Source organism: Podarcis raffonei, chromosome 6 (assembly GCF_027172205.1).
Source record: "Podarcis raffonei isolate rPodRaf1 chromosome 6, rPodRaf1.pri, whole genome shotgun sequence".
Classification (NCBI taxonomy): Eukaryota; Metazoa; Chordata; class Lepidosauria; order Squamata; family Lacertidae; genus Podarcis; species Podarcis raffonei.
In genome coordinates, this window is record NC_070607.1 from 72908512 (window position 1) to 72917141 (window position 8630).

Below are 8630 nucleotides of genomic sequence, written 5' to 3' on the forward strand. Positions count from 1 at the left end.
TCCACGTAGCACAAGTGCCTTATGTGACCAGTTCTTTATTTGCATTTATGCTTCACTTGTTAGCTGGAAAGAGAGAATGCAAGAAACATAGCAAGACGGCTGGATGGTGCAAACCACCTGGAGCTTTTGCCCAACCAGTGAAACATTAGATCAAAGTGCAGGAGTCTAGTGTCTTGTAATAGTAACAGACACAGCACTACCACCACCCAGAGGCATGGCAAGGTTTGACATCTCCAGAGATGGTGTATCAAGCTTCACAGAGCCCAGGGACCCAAATTCTTCTAAGCTTGCTTCTGGAGAAAGTACATTGCCCAGAGTGGCTTGTATTCCAGAGATCTCCAATATTGGTGGTGGCGGTGGCGGCTTCTTGAAGACTGCAACATCATTTATTTCAGAGCTCTTCGACATATTCTCAGTTGTCGGTTTAGAGGGATTATCTTCCCTGCATGGAGTAGAAGATTTGGTATTGTGGAACACACCCTCTGTGTAATTGGTTTTGCTGTCATTTGCAGAGCTTGAGCTTGACAAGTCAAAGGCACATGCCTGGATGGGAGTCTTGCAGAAAGATGCAAGAACATCCGATGAGGCCTGCAGGTTCTCCTTTGTGCTGCTGATGGAGGAGTCTGTTGCCTTTAGAGCCAGAGAGCTTCCCTTTGTCACATTCTGCATCTTGCTTGCACTGTCACATGCATCAGGCTGGGGGATGCTGCTCATTTCTAGGAAACAGCTGCTACCCGGAGAGATGCTGTAACCAGAAGCACCAATCAGAAATCCATTTTCGAATATGTCTTTCAGTGACAGAGAACTAGAACAGTTTTGAGAAGACATTTTTTGGTTCCCAAGGAAAAGAGGTCAGTCTTCAGAATCCTAGGGGCACCTGGAGATGGAATTCGAAGGAGTTTTGTTTATTCAGTTACCCATCACCCCAAGTTACAAACTAGATTTAGACACTTGCTTTTTCTCCACTAATGCCAGATAATTTTATTTCATCATGCAGCGTGATCCAAAGCTTATTTATTCAGAATATGCTTTGTGCATGTATAGGATTACAGTGGTACCTTGGGTTACATACGCTTCAGGTTACATACGCTTCAGGTTACAGACTCCGCTAACCCAGAAATAGTGCTTCAGGTTAAGAACTTTGCTTCAGGTTGAGAACAGAAATCGTGCTCCAGCGGCGCGGCCGCATCGGGAGGCCCCATTAGCTAAAGTGGTGCTTCAGGTTAAGAACAGTTTCAGGTTAAGTACAGACCTCCGGAATGAATTAAGTACTTAACCTGAGGTACCACTGTATAGCGAAGGTATTATGTATCTAGCACTTAAAAGTCGAAGAGGGCAGGTTTTTTGCGATCAAGAGCTTCCAGTCTAAAATTTAACACTAGGGAACAATGTGCATTCACTAAAATGGACTTAGGTCAGGGGTGTCAACTTAAATAAAATATTGGGGTGGGGAGGCAGGTAAGCCGTGCCCCATATAATCACATGACACGGCACACACACACCATTTGAATGGCACTGCCCATCAACTTGGGGGTGCAGCCCCCTCAAATATTTTATTGTGGGGGTGAAGGGATCTCGGCCCCTAGGAGCTGGCTCCTGTGACTTAGGTTTAAATTAATCAAGTTTGCTCCAATACTTGTCTGAAACAATGTTGGGCAGCCATTTTTGTAGGCGTCAGAGCTGTTCCAACCTTGCAGGTATGGCCCAAAACATTTTCGCAATGGGGAGTCAGAGCTCAGAAGTGGAGCAAACGGAAGATTCCTAATTCAACCCCCTGCTGCCTGCACCAGGAGTGCCCACTTCGCCCCACGACCATGGGTGCCAGGGGCATGTATGCTCCTTGGCATCAAAATTTGTGGGTGCCCGGACCCTTCATGGAGAATTTTGTGGGTGCTTGGGCACCCAGGGTCCCAGGGAGTTGGCACCTATGGCCTCCATGTAAGGCTGAAAAAAGTCTATTGTCTGAAACCCTGGAGAGCCGCTGTCAACTAATGTAGAAAATATTATACTAAACTAGTTTAACAGAAGCATGACAAGCTGTGTGTCGCCCACAGAGCCCTAGCCTTATGACACCTTGCCACTGCCACTGCCTATCCACGGTTGTCTCACTCCATTGAATGCTAGGGGGTTGGCCCTGCAACACAGCAAAGCCAAAAGCCAAGTCTTCACACTGCCCCCCACTAGCTTGAAATCTGCATACTCCTCTACGAAGGCAAGTTTCTCTGCAAAGCCTAGAGTAGAGGAAGCTGACAAGGGGACAAAGACATTTTTTTAAAAAAAGAAGTCAAGAACTTAACAGGGTATATTTCAATCTCCCCAGAATAAGAAAAGCAGTTATTTCTTCTGCCCAAGATCATAACCCAAAATAGACACAGTTCAGAAAGAGCTAATATAGTTTCACATGAGTCAAAGGAAGAAATCTGGCTAATAACTAGAAAACTGAAGTTCTTCTGGCTTAGGTCTGAAGTGATAGCTTCCTAATTTAGTATCAATACTTTACTGCTAAGCTATACTTATTCCACACACCCCCATAAAAAACCTTTAAACAGAAACCAATAAAGGCAATTACTTATTTTTAACACTGTAGGTTTCTTTACTTATCAAAACCCACTTCTAAGAGTTTTACTTACTTTCCCCCCTCATAAACAGCAATCTTCTTAAGTAGCACCACTGCAGCTGATTCTTATAAATCCTCATGACAGATTGTGGCACACTTCCTTGATTTTCTAATTAAGCTAGTTTGCAAGGGTGTTTGGAAGACACCACCTGAAACTGTTTTAGCCATCAACCCTGCAACAATTTTGTTCGCCTTAAGTATACAACCTGGATCTTTGAACCAGCAGAGCTTAAAAGTATTAATTGCAACTATTTCCTGAGGACGGAAGCAACTGAATTGCAATTGATCAAGAAGTTCAGCTCTATTCATTTGGGTCTGAATAGAAGCCATAATTCTTTTCCCCACTATAGATGTTAATTAATTTGGCCATTACTAAGTTGATTGTTTTATCACCTCTCACCTCTGCTGTCAAGAGTGACTGTGCATGCATTTTAGCCGTAACTGAACTGTCATTATATTATTACAGTACTTACATTTTATTCCCTCTGGCCTCACTGCTTACAACTGCTCAACCTTTATCACCATGTGCAATCTAGTCCACAAATGCTTATGCCGTAATAATATTGATGAGTGATTAAGGTGCCATTGTATGAATTGGCGACCACTGGGCAATACTTTTATTAGGACAAACTGAAATGTCATAAAATAGTGCAGCCCAAAACAGTGTTAAGCTGGATGTTGTAGACTGGAAAAGCCTCCTTTAGATGCTACAGACATCAGATTACATACCAAAGATTTTGGGATAAAGAAACCATGGTGGCTCCCTATTTTAAATCACCATAAAGCCTGTCTGTTACCCAGATCTAGGTTTCTGGTTAAGCAGAAGTAGAGAGAAACATGTTTGCCTTTATATTAGCATAGCTGGAGTTCAATCTGGGTGAAAAGAGACAACTGAAGACAAATTCTGTAGGTTTAAGGGGATGTAATCCTCAAAACGTGGCAGAAAAGAAATTAAAACTTCCTCTGTATGTAGATCCCTCCGGGAACGGCTAGGTTTGTTAAATTCTCCAGGGCACAAAAATCAAAGGGAAATGAGTTGGTCCATAAGCAAAAAAACCTGGATTTTAATCTATTTTAAAAGCAATACTTTTATTAGAACCAAGCAAGATGTCACAAAACGGTGACAAGCTTTCAGCTATCATTTTCTCCAGTATTATTCATTTTGCAGCTAGTGAAGGCACAATTGAACCCCTTGGTCAAATTAGCACTGTTACTCCTGCTTCTTTACCAGCTGCATAGCAGGTGGTAATACAGTGGGTGCAGTTCCTCTTGGCATGGAGATGTATTGATGAGATGACTGCTACACCTGTTGTATGCTATGAAGCTGTTAAACAGCCTAGGTGAGCCCTCCTCAACCTGACACCCTCTGTGCTGGCTGGGGCTTGATGGGAGTTCCAGTCCAAAAGATATGGCGGGCAGCTGGCTGGTGAAAGATGGCCTTGAAACTCAGGCTGGGGCGAAATAAGTGTTTCTATCCAAAATTTGCAAAACAGAGGTCCTACTTTGAGTAGAAATGTTTCTGTGACTTTATAGAACCGCGTTCTGTTTTCTCTAGACAATTCCTTGCTGTATTGCTGGTTGAGGGGGGAGTGAGTGTTAAAAGAATACTTGCCAGAAGGCACATGTGAAAGCTAGCACCTTTCTTTATCTGGTTGCCTAGGCAACGGGGGAGGTGGTGGCTCTCTCCATCTTCTGAGCTATTTTTCATTTCAGTATGAGAGGAATGCAGTGCAGAGAAACATAATGGGCTTCAGTGATACAGAACAATCATGTTTGCTTGCGAGTAAGACCCATTGGACTCAATGGGATTTACATCTGAGTAAACAGCAGTCATGGTGCATACCCTGGCCATTAGAACAATGTGCATTTTTAAAAAATAAGTGAATGTGAAATGTGTATTCAAAGTGTTTGCTGATCCAACACACAGAGATAGGCACTTTCTCACACTCTGAAGCAAAGGGACAGATTAATAAATTAATAAATCCTGCATTCCAGGGGGTTGGACTATATAACCCTCGGGGTGCCTTCCAACTCCATGATTCCGAGATTCCATGTCCAACAGCTTGACCTCACCCCCAAAGGCACACTCCTCCATTGTCTCCTGAGAAAGACGGGTGCCATAAACAACATGATTCTATATAAATTCTATATAAATGCTCAAAAGGAAAAAATGCCTTCCAGTAGCACCTTAGAGACCAACTAAGTTTGTTATTGGTATGAACTTTCGTGTGTGGAAGGATTTTTTTTTATTTTGTTTCAACTACGGCAGACCAACACGTGTGCTCCAACCTGTGCTCCTACCTGTGCTCCAAAGGAGTGAGATACTGACAAGTCTCTCCAGTGTCTGCTTATGATGTTTCTGGCTGCTGAGAGTAGGTGGGTTACGAGGTCTTTGTGGTGCAAGTGGGCATTGTTGTCTTGGAAGATGTTTGTTGTTGTTGTTGTTGTTTAGTCGTTTAGTCGTGTCCGACTCTTCATGACCCCATGGACCAGAGCACGCCAGGCACCTCTGTCCTCCACTACCTCCCGCAGTTTGGTCAGACTCATGCTGGTAACCTCGAAAACACTATCCAACCATCTCGTCCTCTATTGCCCCCTTCTCCTTGTGCCCTCCATCTTTCCCAGCATCAGTGTCTTCTCCAGGGAGTCTTCTCTTCTCATGAGGTGGCCAAAGTATTGGAGCCTCAGCTTCACGATCTGTCCTTCCAGTGAGCACTCAGGGCTGATTTCCTTAAGAATGGATGCGTTTGATCTTCTTGCAGTCCATGGGACTCTCAAGAGTCTCCTCCAGCACCAAAATTCAAAAGCATCAATTCTTCGGCGATCAGCCTTCTTTATGGTCCAGCTTGGAAGATGGTGACAGCAGCCACGAAATTAAAAGACGCCTGCTTCTTGGGAGAAGGGCAATGACAGGCCTAGACAGCATCTTGAGAAGTAGAGACGTCACCTTGCCAATAAAGGTCCGTATAGTTAAAGCCATGGTTTTCCCAGTAGTGATGTATGGAAGATGTTTAGTAGGGCCAATTCTGGGGTGATTTCTAATACTTGCTTGGTTATTGTACATATTTCTCGTATGCCTGTTGTCCAGACTAGTTGGATATTGGGACACTCCCACCACATGTGGAGGTATGTGCCTGTGGAGGTGCCCCCTCTCCAGCATTTTGGTGAGGTTCCTGGGCGTATTAGCGCTAGTTTTCTTGGTGTTAGGTACCACCTGTAGGTGATTTTTCAGAGTGAGTTCTTTTCTTTCTGTTGATATGGATTTAAAGGGGGGTTTAGACCACATTCTGGTCCATTGAGTGGGGTTAATCGCATAGCCGATGTCATCCTCCCATTGTTTTTTGATTGTGCCCAACCTCTCTCACCACCAAAGGAACACAAGTGAACAGCAGAGAACCTGCACAAGCAACGCTTACACAAACCCCCACATATATTAAGTAAAATAGAAACATGGTCACCCGACCCCACCCCCCTCATCTTTCCCCCCCTCCACCTCTTTCCCCCTTTTCTTCCTAATGTCTCAACAAATGAAACTGTTTTGTAAAAAAAGTTACATGTAAAAAACACACGAGACATTGCACATACCTTTGTAAATCAAGAAATTTTAAAATAAAAATACATTAAAAAAATAAAGCTACCTTTTTTTTAAAAAAAGGAGCTACATAATCATGGAACCTGTCTGTCACCTTGTTGTAGGTGGATCATTCTGGTTCATGTGTTGAAAAACAGTGCTACAAAGCCCTAGCTGATACATTTTTAGTCAAAAGTAAGTCCCACAAAAGTTCAGTGCCTTAGGCTGCTGTTCCATGCACTTTGAGATGCAGTACACTCCAACACGTTTGTTAAGGCCTGCTGAATTCACAGGGCTTACTCCCTAGGAAGGACTGCAGCCTAAATTCCCATTAAACTCAAAGGGATTTACTTTCAACTTATACATGCTTTCTTACACCGACTCCTAAGAAGGCACAAACCACACAGACTGCCTATCCTGCAGTTGCATTTGTGGTGGCACCTAGAATGCATATGATGGCTGAGTGTTGCCTTTCAAATCACCAGAGCCGCATTAAAATAAACCAGGGTGCTTAAAGATTTTCTTGATTTACAAAGGTATATGCAATGTCTCTCTCGTATTTTTTTTTTAATGTAACATTTTTTTACAAATCAGTTTCATTTGTTGAGTTTATAAGTAACATCAGCGCCATCTACCGGCAGTGACAACAAATGTCTAATCTTGACAAAATGGTTAACAGTGCAAAGTCCATTGAGGTCAATGGGACTTATTTCCAGATATAAGACTTCTGGAAATCCCTTACTTTGCTGATTAGCACCTGCCTTCATTTTGCAGGTACGGAATCTTTCAATTGGGGCACCTTAGTTGCTGAAATACATCAGACCTATACCCAAATATAATTTATATCCTTAGGAAGAACTTCAGTGGCAATGAAGACTAACAGACGTATTGTGATAGAAGCTTTCATGGGCTAGAGTCCACCTTATCAGATGCATAAAGTGGTCTCCCCAACATTAGAGTATTTTTTTAAACAACAACAACAAAGGGATTAAAGGACCAATAGTCTCCACTGGGTGTGTCACATTATCATGCATGGCGCAAATGAGTCCAAGATTAAGTGGGAGTGGGTGTAACCAACACCAGGCTGGTGGCTGGTTGTAAATCAGATAAAAGCTATTCTTCCTGTTATGACCATGGTACATGCTGTTCCAGTAACATCTGTTAGGATGAGAGGAATTCTCTGCCTCAGGCAACCACCATGGCTCCTTTCCATGTCAAGGGCGCCCTCCTAGGCTGGGTGACTTTGGCATGACAAGAAGGAGTCATCTCAGCAAAAGGACCCACAAGATTCCACCTATCGGACATCACCACAAATATGTGGGATGCAGCAGGGAGATTAGCCTATTTTTATTTTCATAACAGTCCTTGGGGGAAAAAATGACTTGTTCAAGGCTAAGCAGGTACAAGCTCAGCACAGCACATCATGTCTGAGTTTTGCTTCCTTTTGAGAAACCACCTGATGTGAATGAAAGCTTTGCTATTGTTTTTAACAACTGCAGGAGCAAGTAACTGACCTGTACATTTAGTACAGTGAAGAAGTCGTGCTTTGAGAAAAAAAATGACTTGATTTTTTATTAAATAATTATTCTTTATTATTACTTGTTTTTTATTAAATTTCTACACTGCCCTTCACCCAAGGATCACAAGGCAGCTTGCAATATAAAAACATAAAAATGCAGAACTTAGTAACAATCAAAACAAAATAAGAAAATTCCTTCCAGTTGCACTTTAGAGACCAGCTAAGTTTGTTACTGATATCTGAAGAAGTGTGCATGCACACGAAAGCTCATACCAATAACAAACTTATTTGGTCTCTAAGGTGCTACTGGAAGGATATTTTTTATTTTGTTTCGACTACGGCAGACCAACACGGCTACCTACCTGTAATTAGTAACAATCAATTACACACACACACACACTTTTAAAAGGTCATAGGTTGTTTAATTAGCCAAAGGCCCGGGAGTAGAGGAATGTATTTTGCCTGGTGCCTAAAGATATGCAACTTAGCCACCAGGCAAACCTCCTTGGGGAGAGCATTTCACAAATGGGGAGCCACTGCAGAAAAGGCCCCTTCTTGTGTTGCCACCCTCTGGAACTCTCGCAGAAGAGGCACATGAAGAAGGGCCTCAGATTATGACTGCTGGGTTCAGGTCAGTTCATATGGGGAGAGGTAGTTCTTGATGCCTCCCAAGCTGCTTATCTTCCTACCACCTACTGGAAGCTGGGGGGAGAAAAAGCGATACATATCTACATTTAATGGAGCAACTGTGTCATGTGATAATGAAACAAAGGGAAACCTGATATTGTAATACAATCAGCATTCATTCTTTGCAAAGAAATAACAGGAACAGGCAACTAAGCTGCCCTGAAGACGGGGGCGGATTTAGGTTTGATGAGCCCTAGGATACTGAAGGTAATGCGGCCCTTGATATGTCCAGGTGT